The following is a 23,973-nucleotide window of genomic DNA, read 5'->3' as shown; positions in this document are numbered from 1 at the left end:
GAAAGACAGGGAAGGCATTACAACTTCCCCCTGCGACGTTCAAGCCCTATACCACCCCCCTGCAGTGAGTGGCTGGCGAGATCAGGTGTCGAGTATAAAAATCGGCCCCTCCTGCGGCTCGCCACAGATGCATTCTGACAGAGATCAGGAACAGTGCTATCTTGTTGGAGCTGCTATAGGGAGAGCGTTAGGAGTATTTTAGGCTTCAAGAACCCCAACGGTCCTTCTTAGGGCCACATCTAACCGTGTGCAGTACTGTGGAGGCTGCTTTTTGCAGTGTTGCACTTTTTTTTTTTTTGGAATATCGGCCGTGCAGAGCATTGCGCCCTGCAGTAATACTCCAGGGCCAGAAGTGCTTAGGCAGGGACAGAAGACATATTATTGATTCAATATAGGCAGTGGGCCTTTGCAAAAAAATTTGTGGGAAAAAATCTATTTGGGCTGCCTGTGAGTGTCCTCAGTGTTCTGGGTCTGTGTTGGGTGTAGTAGTTCTCCAAATTCATACGCAGCCAGCTAAGTGTTACAGCAGGCTTGCGCAAAATTATTTCCTGGCTCTGTCTGGGCTCTGAAATCACCGCTGTGTTGCAGTTCACAGTGCAACACTTTGCAGTTCTGTGACATACCCTAGGGCCAGAAGTGCTTAGGCAGGGACAGAAGACATATTATTGATTGAATATAGGCAGTGGGCCTTTGCAAAAAAATTTGTGGGAAAAAATCTATTTGGGCTGCCTGTGAGTGTCCTCAGTGTTCTGGGTCTGTGCTGGGTGTAGTAGTTCTCCAAATTCATACGCAGCCAGCTAAGTGTTACAGCAGGCTTGCGCAAAATTATTTCCTGGCTCTGTCTGGGCTCTGAAATCACCGCTGTGTTGCAGTTCACAGTGCAACACTCTGCAGTTCTGTGACATACCCTAGGGCCAGAAGTGCTTAGGCAGGGACAGAAGACATATTATTGATTGAATATAGGCAGTGGGCCTTTGCAAAAAAATTTGTGGGAAAAAATCTATTTGGGCTGCCTGTGAGTGTCCTCAGTGTTCTGGGTCTGTGCTGGGTGTAGTAGTTCTCTAAATTCATACGCAGCCAGCTAAGTGTTACAGCAGGCTTGCGCAAAATTATTTCCTGGCTCTGTCTGGGCTCTGAAATCACCGCTGTGTTGCAGTTCACAGTGCAACACTCTGCAGTTCTGTGACATACCCTAGGGCCAGAAGTGCTTAGGCAGGGACAGAAGACATATTATTGATTGAATATAGGCAGTGGGCCTTTGCAAAAAAATTTGTGGGAAAAAATCTATTTGGGCTACCTGTGAGTGTCCTCAGTGTTCTGGGTCTCTGCTGGGTGTAGTAGTTCTCCAAATTCATACGCAGCCAGCTAAGTGTTACAGCAGGCTTGCGCAAAATTATTTCCTGGCTCTGTTTGGGCTCTGAAATCACTGCTGTGTTGCAGTTCACAGTGCAACACTCTGCAGTTCTGTGACATACCCTAGGGCCAGAAGTGCTTAGGCAGGGACAGAAGACATATTATTGATTGAATATAGGCAGTGGGCCTTTGCAAAAAAATTTGTGGGAAAAAATCTATTTGGGCTGCCTGTGAGTGTCCTCAGTGTTCTGGGTCTGTGCTGGGTGTAGTAGTTCTCCAAATTCATACGCAGCCAGCTAAGTGTTACAGCAGGCTTGCGCAAAATTATTTCCTGGCTCTGTCTGGGCTCTGAAATCACCGCTGTGTTGCAGTTCACAGTGCAACAGTCTGCAGTTCTGTGACATACCCTAGGGCCAGAAGTGCTTAGGCAGGGACAGAAGACATTATTGATTGAATATAGGCAGTGGGACTTTGCAAAAAAATTTGTGGGAAAAAATCTATTTGGGATGCCTGTGAGTGTCCTCAGTGTTCTGGGTCTGTGCTGGGTGTAGTAGTTATCCAAATTCATACGCAGCCAGCTAAGTGTTACAACAGGCTTGCGCAAAATTATTTCCTGGCGTTCCGTAAGCGAAGTCAGCCTCCAACCACAGGCCAATAAGCGGCACATTTAATTACAGCGTTCTGTTTCTGCACTACTGGTAATACAGCATGCTGAGGGGTAGGGGTAGGCCTAGAGGACGTGGACGCGGGCGAGGACGCGGAGGCCCAAGTCAGGGTGTGGGCACAGGCCGAGCCTGTGCGGTGGCCAGGGGTAGAGGCAGGGCCAGACCGAATAATCCACCAACTGTTTCCCAAAGCGCCCCCTCACGCCATGCCACCCTGCAGAGGTCAAGGTGCTCTACGGTGTGGCAGTTTTTCACAGAGACGCCTGACGACCGACGAACAGTGGTGTGCAACCTTTGTCGCGCCAAGATCAGCTGGGGAGGCACCACCACCAGCATGCGCAGGCATATGATGGCCAAGCACCAAACAAGGTGGGACGAAGGCCGTTCACTGCCTCCGGTTTGCACCACAGCCTCTCCCCCTGTGCCCCAACCTGCCACTGAGATCCAACCCCCCTCTGAGGACACAGGCACTACCGTCTCCTGGCCTGCACCCACACCCTCACCTCCGCTGTCCTCGGCCCCATCCAGCAATGTCTCTCAGCGCAGCGTCCAGACGTCGCTAGCGCCACTGTTTGAGCGCGAGCGCAAGTACGTCGCCACGCACCCGCACGTTAAAGCGTTAAATGTGCACATTGCCAAATTCATCAGCCTGGAGATGCTGCCGTATAGGCTTGTGGAAACGAAGGCTTTCAAAAGCATGATGGCGGCGGCGGCCCCGCGCTACTCGGTTCCCAGTCGCCACTACTTTTCCCGATGTGCCGTCCCAGCCCTGCACGACCACGTCTCCCGCAACATTGTACGCGCCCTCACCAACGCGGTTACTGCCAAGGTCCACTTAACAACAGACACGTGGACAAGCACAGGCGGGTAGGGCCACTATATCTCCCTGACGGCACATTGGGTGAATTTAGTGGAGGCTGGGACAGAGTCAGAGCCTGGGACCGCTCACGTCCTACCCACCCCCCGAATTGCGTGACCCAGCTTGGTGGTGGTATCTGCGGCGGTGTATGCTTCCTCCACTAAACCACCCTCCTCCTCCTCCTCCTACGCAACCTCTGTCTCGCAATCACGATGTGTCAGCAGCAGCACGTCGCCAGCCGTCGGTGTCGCGCGGCATGGCAGCACAGCGGTGGGCAAGCGTCAGCAGGCCGTGCTGAAACTACTCAGCTTAGGAGAGAAGAGTCAGACGGCCCACGAACTGCTGCAGGGTCTGACAGAGCAGACCGACCGCTGGCTTGCGCCGCTGAGCCTCCAACCGGGCATGGTCGTGTGTGACAACGGCCGTAACCTGGTGGCGGCTCTGCAGCTCGGCAGCCTCACGCACGTGCCATGCCTGGCCCATGTCTTTAATTTGGTGGTTCAGCGCTTTCTGAAAAGCTACCCACACTTGTCATACCTGCTCGGAAAGGTGCGCCAGCTCTGCGCACATTTCCGCAAGTCCAACATGGACGCTGCCACCCTGCGGACCCTGCAACATCGGTTTCATCTGCCAGTGCACCGATTGCTGTGCGACGTGCCCACACGGTGGAACTCTACGCTGCATATGTTGGCCAGGCTCTATGAGCAGCGTACAGCTATTGCGGAATACCAACTCCAACATGGGCGGCGTAGTGGGAGTCAGCCTCCTCAATTATTTACAGAAGAGTGGGCCTGGTTGGCAGCCATCTGCCAGGTCCTTGGAAACTTTGAGGAGTCTACCCAGATGCTGAGCGGGGATGCTGCAATCATTAGCGTCACCATTCCTCTGCTATGCCTCTTGAGAAGTTCCCTGCAAAGCATAAAGGCAGACGCTTTGCAATCGGAAACGGAGGCGGGGGAAGACAGTATGTCGCTGGATAGTCAGAGCACCCTCCTGTCTATATTTCAGCGCGTTGAGGAGGAGGGGGAGGAGCATGAGGAGGAGGGGGAAGAGACAGCTTGGCTCAGTGCTGAGGGTACAGCTGCTGCTTGCCTGTCATCCTTTCAGCGTGTATGGCCTGAGGAGGAGGAGGAGGAGGAGGATCCTGAAAGTGATCTTCCGAGTGAGGACAGCCATGTGTTGCGTACAGGTACCCTGACACACATGGCTGACTTCATGTTGGGATGCCTTTCTCTTGACCCTCGCGTTACACGCATTCTGGCCACTACGGATTACTGGGTGTACACAATGCTCGACCCACGGTATAAGGAGAGCCTTTCCACTCTCATTCCCGAAGAGGAAAGGGGTTCGGGAATGATGCTATACCACAGGGCGCTGGTGGACAAACTGATGGTAAACTTCCCATCCGACAGCGCTAGTGGCCGAAGGCGCATCTCCGCGGCCCAGGTAGCAGGGGAGGCGCAGAGATCAGGCAGCATGTACAGCGCAGGCAGGGGAACATTATCCAAGGCCTTTGCCAGCTTTATGGCTCCCCAGCAAGACTGTGTCACCGGTCCCCAGTCAAGTCTGAGTTGGCGGGAGCACTGCAAAAGGATGGTGAGGGAGTACGTAGCCGATCGCACGAACGTCCTCGTTGACGCCTCTGCCCCCTACAACTACTGGGTGTCGAAGCTGGACACGTGGCCTGAACTCGCGCTGTATGCCCTGGAGGTGCTTGCTTGTCCTGCGGCTAGCGTCTTGTCAGAGAGTGTGTTTAGTGCGGCTGGGGGAATCATCACGGATAAGCGTACCTACCTGTCAACCGACAGTGCCGACAGGCTTACACTCATCAAGATGAACAAAGCCTGGATTTCCCCAGACTTCTCTTCTCCACCAGCGGACAGCAGCGATACCTAAACAATACGTAGGCTGCACCCGCGGATGGAAGCATCGTTCTCTATTACCATCAAAAACGGGGACCTTTTTGCTTCATCAATCTGTGTACAATATTCCTCCTCCTCCTCCTGCTCCTCCTCCTGAAACCTCACATAATCACGCCGAATGGGCAATTTTTCTTAGGCCCACAAGGCTCAGTCATATAATTTTTGTAAACAATTTTTATACGTTTCAATGCTCATTAAAGCGTTGAAACTTTCACCTCAACCAATTTTTATTTTAACTGGGCTGCCTCCAGGCCTAGTTACCAATTAAGCCACATTAACCAAAGCGATTAATGGGTTTCACCTGCCCTCTTGGTTGGGCATGGGCAATTTTTCTCAGGTACATTAGTACTGTTGGTACACCAATTTTTGGGGGCCCTCGCCTACAGTGTAATCCAATTAATTTTTAGCCCACCTGCATTACAGCTGACGTTGCATCAGTTGTGTTGGGCACTGCAATGGGATATATTTATGTACCGCCGGTGGCTTCCTGGCACCCACCCATGCTGTGGGTCCACAGGGAGTTGTAACTGCATGTGTCCACTTCTAAAGAACCCCAGTCTGACTGGGGCATGCAGTGTGGGCTGAAGCCCACCTGCATTAAACATGACATTATTACCTCAGCTGTGATGGGCAATGCAATGGGATATATTTATGTACCGCCGGTGGCTTCCTGGCACCCACCCATGCTGTGGGTCCACAGGGAGTTGTAACTGCATCTGTCCACTTCTAAAGAACCCCAGTCTGACTGTGGCATGCAGTGTGGGCCGAAGCCCACCTGCATTTAATCTGACGTTAGCTCTGCTGTCCAGGGCACTGCAATGGGATACATTTATGTACAGCCGGTGGGTTCCAGGGAGCCACCCATGCTGTGGGTGCACACGGAATTCCCATTGCGGAGTTGTACCTGCCTGTGACTATTTATAAAAAAACGCGGTCTGACTGGGGCATGCAGACACCTTGACAGAATGAATAGTGTGTGGCACATAGGTTCCCCATTGCTATGCCCACGTGTGCAGCTCCAGATGGAGGTGGCACAGGATTGGATTTCTCATTGCTTATGTACAGCATTGTGGACTATCGCCCCGCCCCTTTTAAAGAGGGTCGCTGCCTAGCCGTGCCAACCCTCTGCAGTGTGTGCCTGCGGTTCCTCTGGCAGACGCACTTATAAATAGACATGAGGGTGGCGTGGCATGAGGGCAGCTGAAGGCTGGGCAGGGACAGTTTGGTGTGCGCTGTGGACACTGGGTCGTGGGGGGGGGGGGGTTGGGCAGCATGTAACCCAGGAGAACTGGCAGTGGAGTGTCATGCAGGCAGTGATTGTGCTTTGTTGAAGGTAGTGTGGTGCTTAGCTGAGGTATGCATTGCTAATGAGGGTTTTTCAGAAGTAAAAATTGTTGGGAGGGGGGGGCCCACTCTTGCCGCTATTGTGGCTTAATAGTGGAACCTGGTAACTTGAGATGCAGCCCAACATGTAGCCCCTCGCCTGCTCTATCTGTTGCTGTGTCGTTCCCATCACTTTCTTGAATTGCCCAGATTTTCACAAACGAAAACCTTAGCGAGCATCGGCGATATACAAAAATGCTCGGGTCGCCCATTGACTTCAATGGGGTTCGTTATTCGAAACGAACCCTCGAGCATCGCGAAAAGTTCGTCTCGAGTAACGAGCACCCGAGCATTTTGGTACTCGCTCATCTCTAGTTACAATGTAGGACTCCAGTGCTGCAAGGCAACACTGCTATCTACTAAACCATAATGCTTCTTTTACTTACTTTCTCCTCCTCCTTCCCCATTATTCCTAGCCTGGAGAACAAGAACAAGAAGAAGAACAGAGAGAACAAATAAACGCCATGTAAATATTGTCCTGGGTCAGATCTGAACAGAGGTTCCTAGCACAGCAATGCAGTAGTACTAATCACTGAGCCATCGTGCTTATTTTTCCTTATTTAGAGGATGACAAAAAGGAGAAGAACAAGAAACACAAAGACAGCATGCAAACTTCATGCAGATGTTCTCCTTCGTCAGATTTAAACCTAGGACTCCAGTGATGCAAGGCAACTCTGCTATCCACTGAACCATAATGCTGCTTCTACTTTCTTTCTCCTCCTCCTCTCTCCTACTCTGGAGGTCAATTACAAGAAGAAACACAGGGAGAACAAAATAACTGTAAATGTTGCCCTGGCACAGCAAGGCATCATTGAGCTGCTATGCTTTTTTACCTGAATCAAAAGGGAAGAGAGGGAGATAAACAAGAAATACTGTAAGGTTTGTGACTCATGTCTACCGCCCTCTTGCAGTAGCGGGCAGACGCAAACATCATTTGGCTATTCCTGTGCATTTGGAATCTATGTCTGTTTTCATTCAGCACTGAGAGGGTTAACCGGTCTTCTGCCTCTCAGCTCAGCTGTGGGATTAATGTGCAATCACTTCCATATTTAAACTGAGCTGTTACACTTCCTGGTTGCCTCAGTATTGGTGTTTTCTCTGATCATGCCACTGCTAGGTCTTCTGGCCCTGGACTGTTAAGTCTATTTTGACCTTTGTCTGCTTGTTCTGTTTGTATCATTGCCTTGTGCTCTATATTTGTATGTGTGTCCATTTCCTTCCCGTCTGTGTTCATTCCCAACTCTGTAATAAGTTAGTTCTGTGCACTGTCTTCGTTTCTGTGTTTCAGTACTTCATCCTTGTTTTCTGTCAGGGCTAGTCAGACCCTAGGTTCTAGTGCAGGGGCATTCTTATCGGGGCGATTACCCTGCTTGTAGGCAGGGCCCCTTCCATCTCCCTGCTCCCCTTAGGGCTAGTTACCCTTCTGTAGGTACTGCTGTCTGCTGGGGTCAGCTGCCAGTCACCCAGTCTGGTATAAAAGCCAGGCTGGTTGGTTAGCCCAACATACCAAAATCCATCACAAACACAAAGATACAAACTTCATGCAGATGTTGCCCTCAGTAAGATTTGAGCCTAGGACTCCAGCACTGCAAGGCAACTGTGCTAACTACTCAGCCACCACATTCCTTTTTCCTTCACAAGAGGGTGGAAAGAAGAGGCCATATAATCTCCATTCAACTGTTTTCCTTGGTCTTCCTTCTCCTCTTCCTTTTTCCTCCTCCAGACACAGGGAGAAAATACTAGCTCCATGCAGATGTAGTCCCTGGTCAAATTTAAACCTAGGACCCTAACATTGCAAAGCAACAGTTCAAGCTTCTTTCTCCTCTTGCTTCTTCCTCTAAAGTTGAAAAATAAGAGAGTGGAAAAGGGGATTTGTGCTTTCTTCTCCTTCTTCTTCTCAGTCTTTTTCTTCTTCTTCTCAGTCTCGTTTTTCTTTCTGCTTTGTCACCATCTTCTTCCTTTTCCTTCTCCTTGCCCTTCTCCTCTAGAGAAGAAAAATGAAGCATGGTGGTTTAGTGCTTGGCACTGCTGCCTTGCAGTGCTAGACTCCTAGATTCAAATCTGACTGAGTACAACATTTAGCCTGGGTTCACACAGGGCGGATTTGTCGCGGAAATGTCTTGGTTTTGCCGCAACCTTTCCGTTTCTGCGGCAAATCCGCATGCTTTGGCCAAATTTAGACGCGGTTTTCACCGCGTATTTCTCAGCGGTTCTACCGCTGGTAAATCTGCAGGCCCTTTGCTGCGGAAAAAAACGCTGCGGTTATTTTTGGAGAGGCGCGGTTTTTGTTGCTGATTTGCTTGCGTATTTTACTAGGTGCAGATTCTAAAAAAAACTGTTTCCTGTGAGGTCATCGTTCCCACCCATTTCTGCATAGGGTAGGAAGAGCTTTATTTGTGGCCATTTTGTCAGCAGACATGGAGCGAGGAACTGTCCGTCTCAGGTGTGCCTACCGACGCAGACTGACTGCCTTTGTGCTTCTGATGGATAGAGAACAATCTGAAAAGGTGAGCGATTTGTTTTTATGGTCATTGTGTGCTTAGTTTCCTTGTTGGTTGTTGATGCATTGTGGACTAGAGTGCGATTGCGGCCATGTGCTTTAATTAATGTGCTTTAATTCATGTGCTTTAATTCCTGCTAATATTCTTTTACAGACTGATCGTGCTTCCCGGCGTCAGAGACGCTATTGGGTTCATCCCCTACTGACACAGAGGGGGACGAAGGGCCATTTTGCAAGCCTCTACCAAGATCTTAAAAAGTAAGTGAAGTGTAGCATGGGAATAGGTTTGATGTTGCGCTAAGAATTTTTATTAATTTTAGCCCGCTCTCCCTTTCTCTCTCTGCAGCCATCCTGAGAAGTTCGTTTCTTTTTGTCGCCTGCCTATGGAGGCCTTTGAGCGCCTTCTGGAGCTGGTGCGCCGGGATCTGACCTACCAGGATACGCAGATGAGGAAGGCGATCACTGCAGAAGAAAGGCTGCTCATCACCCTTCGGTAAGTAACCTTTCTTATCGTGTCACTGTTGTTCTATCTGTAATGTAATTTGTGAGTGTACAGCCAATTGTTTTTTTTTTTTACTTTATTGTTTCCGCGATTTTTGTGCAGTACCAGTTTTTATGCTCTGATTGCTCCGGCAGTAGGACGTAATGCTATAGCATTACGTCACACTGCTTTTTGACAGCTAGGCTATCGAGCACCCCTTTTATTAGCACCACGCCCATCATGACACCTGCACGGCTACCCCGATCTCACCGGGTGGGTGCTTGGTTGCCCGTGCGTGGCACCAGAACAGCATCATCTTGTGGCTGGTTGACTTCAGATACAGTGTCAGCAGCAAAATTGTTGAACTTACCATACCAGCAAACTTGGGCAACCTTTGTTGTGCACCGGCAGTGAACGGGACCAAGTTACCTTCCTGAGTGTAGCAGGAACATGTTTGCATTTTCTCATTCTCTCTCCCCTTTTGTTGTGGATGGGGAGAATGGAAATCTGAACCATGTGTTGCGTGGAAAGTGAGAATTTCACCCCCCCCCCCCCATGTATACCTTTCAATTGCAAATCTTATTTCCTTCACACGAATTCTACTGCGTTCTTCAATCAATTTCGTGTTGAGAACAATATCTGAATACTGTATACATAGAAGTGTGGATGTAATGCAAGTCTTCATTGTGTACTAACTTTTGTTTCTCTTCTCTGCTTCTTTTCAGCTTCTTGGCCACAGGAGAGAGCTATGCATCCCTGCATCTCCAATTTCGTGTTGGTAAATCTACCATCACCGAAATTGTGAGGTGCACATGCAGCGCCATCTGGCAGAAGTTGCAGCCAATCGTGATGCCTTCACCTACCGAGGACACTTGGCAACGTGTTGCAGCAGGCTTTCAAGATGTTGCCAAATTTCCTAACTGCATAGGCGCTGTCGACGGCAAACATGTGCGTGTGCTTCAGCCAGCCCACTCAGGCTCCAAATTTTTCAATTACAAATTTTTTTTTTCAAATTGTCCTGATGGCCGTGGCTGATGCACATAGCAAATTTGTTTGCATCGACGTCGGCGCCTATGGCAGCACTGGAGATTCTCGGGTGCTGCGAACATCAGATTGGGATGCAAATTCTCCGAGATGGCGTCACGCTCCCAGCCCCACAACCTTTCCCGGGAACCACACATCCAGTCCCCTTTGTGATGGTATCGGATGAGGCTTTCCCGTTGATGCCAAACCTGTTGCGCCCATACCCGCGAAGAGGACTGAATGCCCGGAAAAGGATTTTTAATTATCGGCTGAGCCGGGCACATCGTGTGGTTGAGTGTGCCTTCGGGATTATGGTAAGTCAGTGGAGAGTTCTAGGGACTACCCTAATGGTAGACCCTACCACAGTTGATGACCTTGTCAAGGCATGTTGTGTTCTTCACAACTACCTCCGGGACTATCGCCCCGAGGTAGATGTGGAAGAACTCGATCCTGCCTTTGACACGGTCATCAACTGGGGGGGAGGTAGGACGCCTGCTACTGCAGTGCAGGTACGAGAACTCTTCACTGACTATTTCCTTAGTCACGAAGGCACCGTGCCATGGCAGTTCTCCTGTGTCGGTGGTGTGCAGCCCTAGCTGCAGTGTGACCCTCCTCCGGCGCCCAGCCCCAGAAGGACGCGGAAAACAAAGTACGTGGAGAAAAACGTATTTTATTAAAGGCACAAAAGGTCACTCCTCCACCTTTAATTTCAAATTTTCAGAAATTGTTAAACCGTTTGCATAATAAAATGTGTTTATATTTCAAGAAAAAATTTGTTCTTCCATTTTTTTCGCCGCACAAAATACATAAACTTTATTGTAAAATTCACGAAAATTGTTAGGCTATGATGGTTTTTTATTAATAGCTAAATGAACATTGCAGGAGTTGAACCGTATCCTTCTTTTCAGCGTAGTTAACGATTACCACTACATGAATAGAACAAATTTAGCACAAGCAATGGAACCAGTTTCGCAAGCTTGACGACACACCATAATGTAGCGTTACATTAGCCACGCAACGGGAGTGCATCAAACCACTTTTTTTTTTTTCCTTGATACGTTTTTTAAAACACGTTCATCCAGACACAATTTTACATCACTGTCGGATAGCGGTATTGTGTGTTTGCTTTATATTTCTAGCAACAAATAAGGAGGGCCTGTAGTTGCACACATTTCGCACGTGGTAACGGTACAATGTGGTGTAAAGTTTTTCTCCGTCACGGGCCAATCCACAACCAGTTTAGCTTTGGCCACACTTGACGGACATGCCGCAAGCGAAAATGATGATGGGAACAAGCACGCAGACTGCCCCTGTTCTCATCACCATTTTTTTTTTTTTTTTTCATGCTCGAACTCCGCTAACATACATTAGACTAGAGCGAGCATGAAGATAGACAGGAAAATAAATAAAGGAAAACAAAGGACAATGAGTCCGAGAAGTGATTTACCCCAACCTTGGAGGACAGCAAGGCAGCGGAAAAAAACAAAAAAACACGCGCAAACACAGTCCTTCTCGTACAGTGGCACAGCCATCGAAGAACTTAACGGTCATGCCACTGACGGGAAGGAATGAGTGCGCCTAGCCTTTTTTGCAGCAGAGCACATAGTAGCTGGCAGTGAGCGATGTTAAGAAATTGCAACCCCAATCTTTCCCATGACCATCCGTAGCATTTCTGGGACACCAGCCAACTCCATGCAGTGTGAGACAAGGCAACAGCACAACGGAACCTGCACTTTCCAATGGTAGCGTCTAAGACATTGCAGTTATCCCAAAGTAAACGTTTGTGATCACTGCAATGTCGTATAACTAAAAGAGCTTTCTCCTATACTGCATTGAGATGCATTTGGGGGCGAGCACAGTCGCGCAGTTGAGTGTTGCGATGTCTGTTGCAGAGGGCTGTTCATCAGTGAGAGAAACGACGATTGTGACGGGGAAGGGGACCCGCCAGAGACCGTGTCGCCGTAGCCAGTGTCAGGAGAGGCATGGGGTATACCGTTGTCCTAGAAACCCTGGCAGGTTGATCCGGGAAAGATTGGGGTGCAGGCAACATGCGGTTTGAGGGTTGTACTGGAAAGGCTGCATTTTTCATTGCCACAATAATGGCAGTGCTATCGGCAATGGGTCTTTGAGAACGAAAAATCTCTAACACAGTGTAAAGAACTGGCGGAATAGTCCACTGACGCTCTGAGCTCAGTTCACGAATGCGTGACGCAATGGTGGTACTCATTGTGTCCCACTGATCCTCCGTCTCAGACCGCCGCAATAAAGACAGCGCCTCTTGGGTGGCATCTGGCTTGTTATTCTGCCGACGCGGGCGAGCAGCAACGCTGCGGCTCGTCCACTCGGAACTCACCTGCCTGCTACGACATGCTCTTCTGGCAGGGGCAGTAGTATTGCCACACGACACATTTTGTTCCCCCACTTCCGGAGTAACTGAAGTGGGGTTCAAATCGGGCGTGCTACGCTGGCTGTCTTCCAAGGCTGGGGTACCTTCTCTGGGCTCATCATCTCGCGACTCCTGTCCCGGCCCATCTTTGTCGGGTGAAGCGGTTGTGACCGTGGGAGGTGCGGCCGTGATGTTCCCGCTGGATCTGTGGACAAAACAAGAGTACCGTTTAGAGACATAGAACCTCAAAATGCAACGCCATAGAAGCCGAGTTAGCTAAGATATTTGCACTTACGCACGCAATGCTCGACTTGTTCTGAGGAAGCGCAGTACCTCCTGGTATGGACACTTTTTTTGTGACGGGGACATGCCAAAAGGATGCAATCCACCGACAGCTGCAATAAACAGTGTGCTTAGATGCAGTACAGTTCTGAGTACATCCAAGAAAGAAACAACAAAGCGTTACCAATAGTGTAAACTTACGGATTTCACTGTGGATACATCCCTGTGCAGACCGCAAGCCAGGCGTCTGCCTTTAAATCTTGGTCACAGTAGCCCGGCTCGGCTGGGTCTCAAATCTCAGGCCTACTTTCAACCTGCAGGGGGGAGGAAAGAAGAAAACAAGTTGAATAGCATTCCGAGGGGGGTGGATATGGTTGTTTCAGCGCACACTACACTCACCAATGTTATCATCCTGGCAACGTTGATCCCCATTCGCTGATACCACGCCATTGTCCGAAAATGTGCTTGGCGACAACAGAAAATGGTTTTCGTCCTGTGAGTAATCAGAAAATGGTTACACTTCATTAGATACACAACATTATTGCACACTAGCGCACAATTGCAAGTCGCCAAAAATAACAACGAGGCTCACATCTACACGTGAGATGCCGAAGGGTGAGCAATAAAAGGATAAAAAGTGATAAAAAAAATTTTCAGCTTCCTATTTGTAAGTTAGGGTAGGCAATGCAAAAAGGGACGAAACGCGTGGCCTCGTCCGTGCAAAGGAATGCCATGCAACCGGGTGGGGGGCCATATAATGGTGGAAAGGACCGACTTAACGCCAACCGTGCCCCACGAACAGTTACGCCATAATTGTGGAGCAAAGCAAGGGAGGAAAAAAGCGTATAACATGCGTTGCAATGCAAAAGAAAAAGGCCATAAATTGTGGAGCAAAGCAAGGGAGGAAAAAAGCGGATAACATGCGTTGCAATGCAAAAGAAAAAGGCCATAAATTGTGGAGCAAAGCAAGGGAGGAAAAAAGTGGATAACATGCGTTGCAATGCAAAAGAAAAAGGCCATAAATTGTGGAGCAAAGCAAGGGAGGAAAAAAGCGGATAACATGCGTTGCAATGCAAAAGAAAAAGGCCATAAATTGTGGAGCAAAGCAAGGGAGGAAAAAAGCGGATAACATGCGTTGCAATGCAAAAGAAAAAGGACATAAATTGTGGAGCAAAGCAAGGGAGGAAAAAGCTGATAACATGCGTTGCAATGCAAAAGAAAAAGGACGCAGAAGAGCGTGAAGCGGGCAGGCGAGAGCAAAATATGGTGCGGTGGAGCTGGACGCGTCTTGCCTGCAATGATTGGCGAAGTAGTGCATTACCTTCTTTATCCGAGGTTGAGGATTTTCCCGCTGCTCGTGTCGCTGGGTTGCTTGCCCCGCTGGGGGTAGTGGTGGCGCCTCCGCGGGGGGTTGTAGTGGTGGTGCCTCCGCTGATGTCGTCGCTTTTCCCGCCACTCACGTGGTGGAGTTTCCCGCCTGTGGCCCAGTATTTTCCCCTGGGCTGGTGCAGCTGCCAATCGCTGTGGTGCCGCTGTGGAGGGGTCTGGTGCCGCTGTGGAGGGGTCTGGTGCTGCCGGCAGAGCTCCTGCTCGCTGCTTCCACTCTCCATGAAGTCCAGGCTGAAATGGCGCCAAGCGGCTAAAATGGTCGCTAAACCACTTCCTGTGAACAAACTTTATTACCCCTCTTTCTCATGCGAACAATCTGCTGTGGAACCGCTTGGAAAAACTGCTACAAAACAAGCAATAGCGGTTTTCATTGCGGTTTCAGCTGCGTTCATGGGGCCCTATGCAAAAAAAACGCTGCGGAAACGTCAAAAGATTGGACATGCTGCATCTTTCAAAACCGCGACGCAGTTGCTTATCCGCACTGCGGCTCTGCGGTAAATTTTACGCCCTGTGAGAACGAGATTTTGGCCAAACACATTGGCACTGCATTGCACTGCAACCGCGACGGAATGGCCGCAATGCGGATATGCAACGGCAAACCGCGGCAAATAAGCACCAAATCCGCCCTGTGTGAACCCAGGCTTACATGGAGTTTTGCAAAGTTTTACAAAGATGTTGTCCTTGGTCAGATTTGAACCTAGGATAGCAACACTGCAAAGCAGCAATAGTAACCACTGAGCCACATCCATTGAAGGACCACTACCACTTTTGTTTCAGGGCTCTTAAACAGTGCAGATTAGTTTGAACTGAACCAAAAATATTTTATCAGAATTCACAAAACCAAATTTTGAAAGTCCTGCTCATTTCTACCAACAGCGTTGCAAGATATATTTGAAGACTGTGTAAAGCAATTATGTACCCTTGCAATGATAAGTTTAGGGTTAAAGGTCAGTAACCATATATACAAATAGTAAATAGATATGATTAGATGTATACAAAAATAATAACAAAAATACCAGTATTCCTAAATTCTGATGTGACAGTACAGCATGTGTCAATAGAAAAATATTTATATGGTCTTATGTCTATTTGCCAACACAATAATAAAAATGAATGTGTATGTGTGTCATGGTGTGATTAAAATGCACATAATGAAAAGCATCCTAATAGAAGTAAAATGCTACAGTACAGTAAGTGAAATAAGCACTATATATTAAAAATCATGATATATAAAAAAAGAGATAAAAGAACAAAACTGCAATAAAAATGTGCCAAGAAATAAAGCAGAAAAGCATGTGTATATCTGCGAATGTTTGGATATACAGTAGGTTTGTTTTGTTGTGGTATACCTCATGATCTGCACTGAAATTAATGGATAAATAATATATTTGTAGGTTTGTAATCTGAAAGTAGAACATTGGAGAATATTAGATACCTATTGTATGTACCATTCCCTAATATATAGCGATTACCAAAGTTATAGAAAAAATTTAAATATGACAATCATGGGTCATCGCTAACACAGAAAAGGGTTCTTTACTGTAAGAACAGTGAGACTGTGGAACTCTCTGCCTGAGAATGTGGTGATGGCAAAATCCATAGAGGAGTTTAAAAGGGGACTTGATGTCTTTCTGGAGGGGAAGGATATTACAGGATATAAATCTTAGGTTAATTGTTAATCTTGGTATACAGGCAGGTAGGAACTATTAGAGGTTGATCCAGGGATTAGTCTGATTGCCATTAGGGAGTCAGGAAGGAATTCTTTGGGGGTTTTGCCTTCCTCTGGATCAACAACATAGGAGGATAAACAGGCTGAACTAGATGGACATTGTCTTCATTCGGCCTTACATACTATGTTACTGTGGGATCCATATTTAACATGTGAAATTGTTCTTAAGCACTAATACCTGTTTATATGATTGATCTTGTACTTGTTACGGCTACTCCTAGTGAATGTGCTTTATATTTTTTTTCATTGTTTTATTATCTTGTGTTTCAAAATTATCAGAATTGCCTGTATTTTTTCTCAGTGGTAAATGAGGCCCATGGAAGCGAAGTAAATTTATGAGACACGGTTTTGTTGGAAATTCATATGGATATTGTTGTGCTTGCCACAAAACAATGCAATTTTTAGAATCTTGGACTTTTCTAAGCCATTTAGCTCACAGAACACAACTTATGGGACGTGATGTAGCAACACACTGATAGTTCAGAAACCAAATAAATAAACTGCAGTGAAAGCCATGGAGTGATAACACAAATTGTTAAAACAATCAAAGGTAAAGTCAATTGGGGCAAAATTATGTATTTTAGGTTTTGTAAGAGCCTATGAAATATGTGATATTAATAAAACAATTAATAAAATCTAAAAGTGTTTGAATAATGTGTAGATTAGTTTGTCTACATTTCTAAAATAGAATCGATAAATCTCTCTAATCCATCATAATCTAAGACACTTACAGTGCATTGTGAAATTATGGAGTTTTCATCTCATGTAGCTATTGCATTTTTTTAATTTGTTTGTGCGTGAACAAATACAATTTCTTTTAGTGCAGTAGCTTCTACTGCTTGGAAACTTTCCAAACCTTTTGTACAGCTACAGCTGGAAAGATAAAGTGTGAAAATAATAAGACATTGACAGCATGGGCAGCATAATCATAAAAGTCAGGCACAAGATAAGAGCTGTCTAAATCAAGGCTGTGTCAACAGTCTTCCACAACATCACACTAATTATTATTCTAATCAGTGCTGCTGAAGAACTACTTTGAATGTTAAGTATAAAATGCAAGAAAGAATTAATAACAACTTGAAACTACAATAATTTACCTAAGAATCTTAAGGAATCGTTTCATCTTCTTTGCTTTCTTTAACAACAAATATGGGGTCAGGCAAAAGGTTTTCTTTGCTTTTTACTCCCTAAATCAGAAACTTCAAAGAATCAAATCTCTGTACATCATTAAATGTAGATTGTAGAAACCTAAGGGAGCTTCAGACACTTACCCAGCAGAGAAGTGTCCTCCCTTTGTCCTTGCTGATAACTGAACCTAGCAGTATTTATCTTTGTCAAACTGGAGTATCTCTGTACATTCATAAACCTTTAAAGTTTAAACAAACCAAAGTAGTAGCAGGGTCAATGTTGTGCCCCTTAGTGTCTGTGGTATTTTGTGGAAAAGAAATAGGAAAAAAATATTTGAACATATATTATCTTGAAAATGAATATGATTTTTGCAACCTCTGCACTTTAGCATTTGAGGAAAAGATAAAGTAGTTAGGAAATGACAATTAATACCTTAGGAAATAAAAAACATCTAAAAAAGAACCAAAAACTTCACTTGAAGGAATAGCCTCTTTGTCAATTGGTAGTATAATCTTGGAGCTCCACTGCATACCAAAGTTAAAACAGCTCATATAAACTATGCAAAGGTTACCAACACATACTCATATGTTTCTAAAATTCTCAAGATGGCATCTGAACTATGTGCTTGATTTACCTAGCGGGGCTCAATTACAGAAACCTACTTTAAAAAACTACCATTTCCACTAAGGGTATATTTGTGTGAAGATTTTAAACTATTAATTGAAAACTAAAGATACTATACATCAAATGAAAGGACAATTTTTTGACAAGGTGTCTTTGGGAGCAACGCCTACTACTGTTATCTCTGGTTTTCATTGCTGACCCGGTTTGGAACTTTGGGGAAGGTTCTCACGGTGCATCAGGACAAAGGCTTGCAGCTCCCTTTAAAGAGAATATGGACTAGCATTTCAATATATGCTTCTAAAGCATTTTCCTCTTCCAGGTGAGAGGATGCACTGTCTATTCTTCATTTCCAGTTGTTCAGTCTTACCACACCAGATAGCGCCTCTTTTCTCTTTCCCTCACCTGTGTTTCTTTCCCTGAGAATTGTATAGTTAAATACAGTGCAGGTAGTAAACAAAATTTAAGCTAGTCATGTTATGAAACAGAGCACATCACAAAGGCATACGCAATACAGTGGGGTCAGACACTAATAGCATTATTAATTAATCCAAGTCAATCAAAAGGTAAATGCAGGTAAAAGCTGAATGACAGAAAATTAAAGCTATTTACCACTTTCATCAGCAGCAGTGGGCCAAATTTATTTATATTGAATTTCAAGCTTCTGCCTGGAGTTAGACTTTAACGACCAGTTTGTATCAATTTTAATTAATAGTCTCAAATCTATGTCACTACAACTATTACAAAACTATATGTGCAACTGTAAAATCACAAGCATGTACTGATATCCTGTGACCTCTTGGTCTCTGTATGGATATAGCTAAATGCACACAGGATAGGGCAAAGAGTTCCCTAATAAGTATAAATGTCTATTTTGTTAGACTATGAAAATGTCTAAATGTAATAACTATGGGGAAACAATGAAAAAGCTGTACCGTCATTGATATTTGCCTCCAAACAGGTCATCCCATGTACACTCCTCAATTTCTACATTTTGCATCAGGTAATTATAGTCTGCTTTTATACTGTGATATGCTCTATACTCCTAAATTTAACATCCATCATTGAGTATAATTTTATCTGTCTGTTGAATTCAGCAAACATTTGAGCTAAAAATGTGCTAATTTAACTGTAGTACCTTTAATCATATTGACTTTAGTTAAATTTCATAGCAAATACTTTTGGCTCCTAAATGGACAAAACATTTGCAGGCGTAAAATAACTTTCACTGTACATTTGTTAAAATTATTTCAGGGCTTGTTCACATCTGCACTAACGGGTTCCATTTTCCTGCTCCACAATGAGAGCAGAAAAATAGCACCCATTGGTCAAATGGATCCGTTTTTTGATGGAACTGAACGGAGCTGGATGGCCACAATTGACTATTATGGGGTCCAATTGGGTTCGTCCAGCTATGCAGAATTTTACAGGACAAAATAGCATTGCATGTAGTATTTGCTGAAGTAATACAGTTGCAGAGAGATAGATAGATAGATAGATAGATAGATAGATGCAAAGGGCTTTAAAGCTTTTACAGCATTCTGCTGGGGAGCTGAATGTAAATTCAGCATATTCATACAGTTGTAGACTTTGGGGTCTTAAATATCTAATGTTTTTTAGATAAATATATTTGGCATACTGTGATAACGAAACAATGTTTAATGATATTATGAAATACACTATTAAATGCAGTAGTGAAGCCACAATATGATATTTACAGCATAAGATATGCGCAAAAAAAATGCGCTCCATGGATGTACTAAATGCACTTTACCAAAGCTCCATGCTTTTTTTTACAAGTGCCCAAAATAGTGTGTGCAGGTCTTCAAAATTTCAGATGCCCATTCACTGGAGCAGCTGTGCTTGTAGAAGCACACCTGCTACACAAAGGTCTCCTCATCACTGAACACTGTGACAGTACTGTCACAGTGTTCAGTGATGATGGGACTCCCCGCGGGCATGAAAGAATCCCCTGCCACAGCTGTCACAGCTGTGGCAGAGGAGTGCAATGCTATCCTGTTGCTTTAAATGGGGCCGGTGCTGCTGCTGCTCCATTGAAAGCAATGGGATGAAGGCAACCCCCGCAGTGATCAATTTCGGGGGTATCTTAAAATATATAAGCCCTGACCCAAAAATCATCCCTAGTTGTTAAAAAAAAAAAAAATAACTCACCTAGAAGCGCTGTCCAGCTCTTCTCCCTGTCCCCATCAGTCTTCATGGTGGCCGGGGATTAAAAAATCCCCGCATTCAGAAAGTGCTGCCTCTAATTGGATGAGCACTGTGACCAATCAAAGGCAGCGCTCAACTGTCATTCAATGAACGGCTGAGTGCTGCCTCTGATTGGTCACAGCGTTCAGCCAATCAGAGGCAGCGCTTTCTGGAGGAAAAGATTTTTCAATCCCAGATAAAGACTGATGGGGACGAGGAGAACAGCCAGACAGCGCTTCTTGGTGTGTTGATTTTTTAAATTTTTTTTCTACAGGTAGAGATTATCTTCAGGTTGGGCTTATAATTAACCCCCCTCGCCCCCCCCCCCCCCGAAAATCATCGCTGCAGGGGTTGCCTTCATCCCATTGCTTTCAATGGGGTGGCAGCAGTGCTAGTCCCATTGAAAGCAATGAGATAGCATTGCAGTCTTCTGTAACAGCTATGACAGGGGGTTCTTTCATCTCCGCTGTAGACCCCTCATCACTGAACACTGTGACACTGCTCTCACAGTGTTCAGTGATGAGGGAACTCCCCGCGGGCATTAACGGGAACCCTCCAGGAGTCCCCTCATCCCATGTCACCTCAGTAACAGCACATAATGTCTTTAAGCGTAGCACGGACCTTACCAGCACACATTATAGGCACATATGTCCTATCTTTTGCAGGTGCAAGTATTTTGTGCCTCTAAAAAACAGACATGTGAACACTTCATAGGAAACCAATGGTTCTAATAGACGCAATTATTTTTGCACACACAGGCGCTCAAAAAAAATCAGACAAAAGCTGACAACTGTATGACGATGTGCAGTATTTATCCTCCCAGCCCTTTGTAGCTAACACTTAGGCCACGGTCAGATGAGTGAATTTTTTGCGCACCAATGTGCACAAAAAAAAGTCGCTCGTCTGACCGCGGCCTAAGTGTTAGCTAGAAAGGGCTGGAAGGATAAATACTGTGCACTGTCACATGGATGTCAGCTTCTGTCTTCTTCTGATTACCAACTATTATGGAGCTGCACTAATGGCAAAGACTGTTCTGCTACTGGAAATTTAACTCCTGCAGCACCACTATCATTGTTGATTGTATTGCTGACAGATGGAAAGGGATCATTTTACATGTTTTTCTCTGCTGTGACTTCATGATACGTGACAGATTAATACAGATAGCCCTGGGCCTAACAAAGGCCATCATGGCTGTTTAGTGTTAAAGGGATTGTCCAAGATTAGAAAATGTGTCAGGAATGGAGCTTTCACAGCATGTTATGGCTTCACGAATGCACAGAGTTTATTTACTTCCATTCCCTCAATCCTGCACTTTCTGCAAGATAGAGTATAAATCATACCCTGACATGATTCTATGTGCCCTAAAAAATACTTGCCATCACCACTGACCGTTTTAATGTAAGGCAGGCCAGGTGTCTAAACTTTCAAAATGTGCCCAGGTATGGGCAATTACTGCACTCCAGTGATAAAAGTCACACTTTCGCTGGGGAGCTATAGTTTTTTTTTTTGTATAGAGCAGCAAGGACTTAACTTAATAAAGTTTAATGATTTGTTACAAAAAGTATGAATACTTATAAAAGTACATAATATAAATATAATATAAAAAGGGACATATAGTACATAAAAACAGTTTAAAAAATAAAAGAAATATAAAGCAGGATACCAGACCTTACTGGTTAAATCAGTTGAGAAGTCTGAGCGATAGGAGCTGGAAGGCAGAGAGTTCCTGTACCTAGTACAATCTTAAGGAGTACTGACCAAGGGGGATCTTTGACCCTGGTGTTTACATGACTCCCACAGCCACACATTCTACATTCCACTCATGAGATCTATAGGAAGCTGTCTGATTGGATGTAATACACTTCCGGATAAATGTACATTTCAATATTTGGTCATATCTCCCAATAATGGACTCAAAGGGGAAAGCTATGATTGCTATATTTCATTGCATGATTTTATTTATCTACAGACACTAAACATGAGGAAAGATTATTAACTCAGTTGATATCAGTTCTAGCTTGATACAGTGGTCACTCAAAGATAGAAGCGGATGCGTTTGACTCTGCATCATCTTCTGATTCTGGAAATAGTGATATTGTCAGTCTACATCCCACAGATGACCCAGAATCTTCAGTTATTAATTTGCCTATTGTTTAATACTATTCTCATCCTCTTGGATAATCCAGAGACACGATGTCTGAGGCATTGTGTATTTCCCTGAATGGAGAGGACAATAAGGGGGCTCCACGTAGTAGAATTTCCTGTGGCCACTGACTGCTAGAAACAGGAAGATAGCAATATTTTTAAAAATCTAGGTATTGCTTTGATGTTTTTATCATGTGCCCTTTGAAAATCTTTTAAAAGAACAATATTATTGAGTATAGCACGCCAACATTTTATTGCAAGTATCTGTGTTTTATTTTCTATAGAGTTAATACAGACAGCTATACAAAATATAGTAACAGCACATTACTCATATTGCCTTCCTGTGGTAGATAAGAAGAAAATGAAGTACAACATAAATCTCATTCCGTAGTATAGGAATAGCCATAATGCAAAAATGACATTGGCCTTTTTTCATCAGACAGGAAAAGACATATTTAAGCTCATTTTGAAAAAATATTAAGGTATCAGCATGACAAAAAAATCAATCATTTTCCCATCTACAGATCATTCCTTCTTACTTAACAATTGATGCTAGTTATATCAGCATGTTTGAAATCCTCCGCAGATAAGAAGTAATTAAGTTAGCAGCAACCAGTGTGATGTGTAATGTCTCAATCAGTATGAATTTTAAAAAAGGGAAAAGCAGAACAAAATTATTTAAAAATAACCCCAGTTGGTTCCTTTTTTTTACTGCAAAGAATATATTTCAATGTCATATTTAGACAGATATAAAGCAACCAGTGTTGCTGTGTGAATTGCTAGTATAAGTATCTCCTGGCAACTTAATGAAGTCTCTATGGCTTCTCATCTTTCTCTTCCAACAACCTGTAAATATGACAATGATGAGACAATACTCATCTGCCTTTAGAGAACAAAACTTTTTTTTAAAAGGAGACTTAAATAGCAAACACTGAACAGTTCAGTGTCAGCTTTGTTTGCAGAGGTATCTATGTTATTCAGCCAATAGTTCACACAATTAAAAGTAATTTAGTTCTGATTTAAAAATAAAATATAATTTAATACATACTCACACTTTTTCATGTGACTTAAAAAATAAGCTGCTGTGTGTACAGGAGGAAAAACAATATTTCTGGCCATTATACAACTTATATATAATATTTTATCACCCATTTGCCCATTTGCAGGCTGTATCTAATTTTTTGTTTTCCCTGAGCTAGTGGGTGGAGACTGGCTTTTATAATGACTCATACACATAGGAGAGTAATATAGCTTCCTTTCTATCATTTTGTAGCATACACACATACATAATAAACAGCATTGTGAAATACATAATACAGTAGTAGTGAGCAGGGTATATGTGATTGTAGTAGCTGTGGGACAGTGAATCATTTACAATCTCTGTGCCTTTGTCCTACCTCTACCCCCCTCAAATAGTTCCTTCGTCCTCCTTCTGCCTCTCCCCGCTATAAAAATAACACCCACAACCGCCTTTGGTAATTTGCAAGTTAGAAGGAAGTGAGAACCTTGGTGGGGTTTTACAGCACATTGTAAGTCAGTGAAGTGATTTGCATTTCGCTAGTTATCAAACTGTTTATTAAATAGGCACAATCTTGTTTAATGTACAGTGCCTATTCAAGCATTTCTTGCAGATTTTATGTATTGATAAGCCAAGTCTTTTCGTGCAAGTTGAAACAAGAGATAAGTCATAAAATTTAACAAACCTGCCACCCAAAAGTAGCAAAAAAATTAGAATTGTAGAGTTGAAAGGGACCTCCAGGGTCATCTGGTCCAACTCCCTGCTCAATGCAGGATCAATAAATCATTCCAGATAGGTGTTTGTCAAGCCTCTGTTTGAAGACTTCCATTGAAGGAAAACTTACCATCTCTTGTAGCAATCTGTTCCACTCATTGATCCCT

This window comes from Eleutherodactylus coqui, chromosome 1, assembly GCF_035609145.1.
Source record: "Eleutherodactylus coqui strain aEleCoq1 chromosome 1, aEleCoq1.hap1, whole genome shotgun sequence".
In the NCBI taxonomy this organism is placed as follows: domain Eukaryota; kingdom Metazoa; phylum Chordata; class Amphibia; order Anura; family Eleutherodactylidae; genus Eleutherodactylus; species Eleutherodactylus coqui.
The sequence above is the reverse complement of the archived record's forward strand: the minus strand, read 5'-3'. Positions refer to the sequence as shown.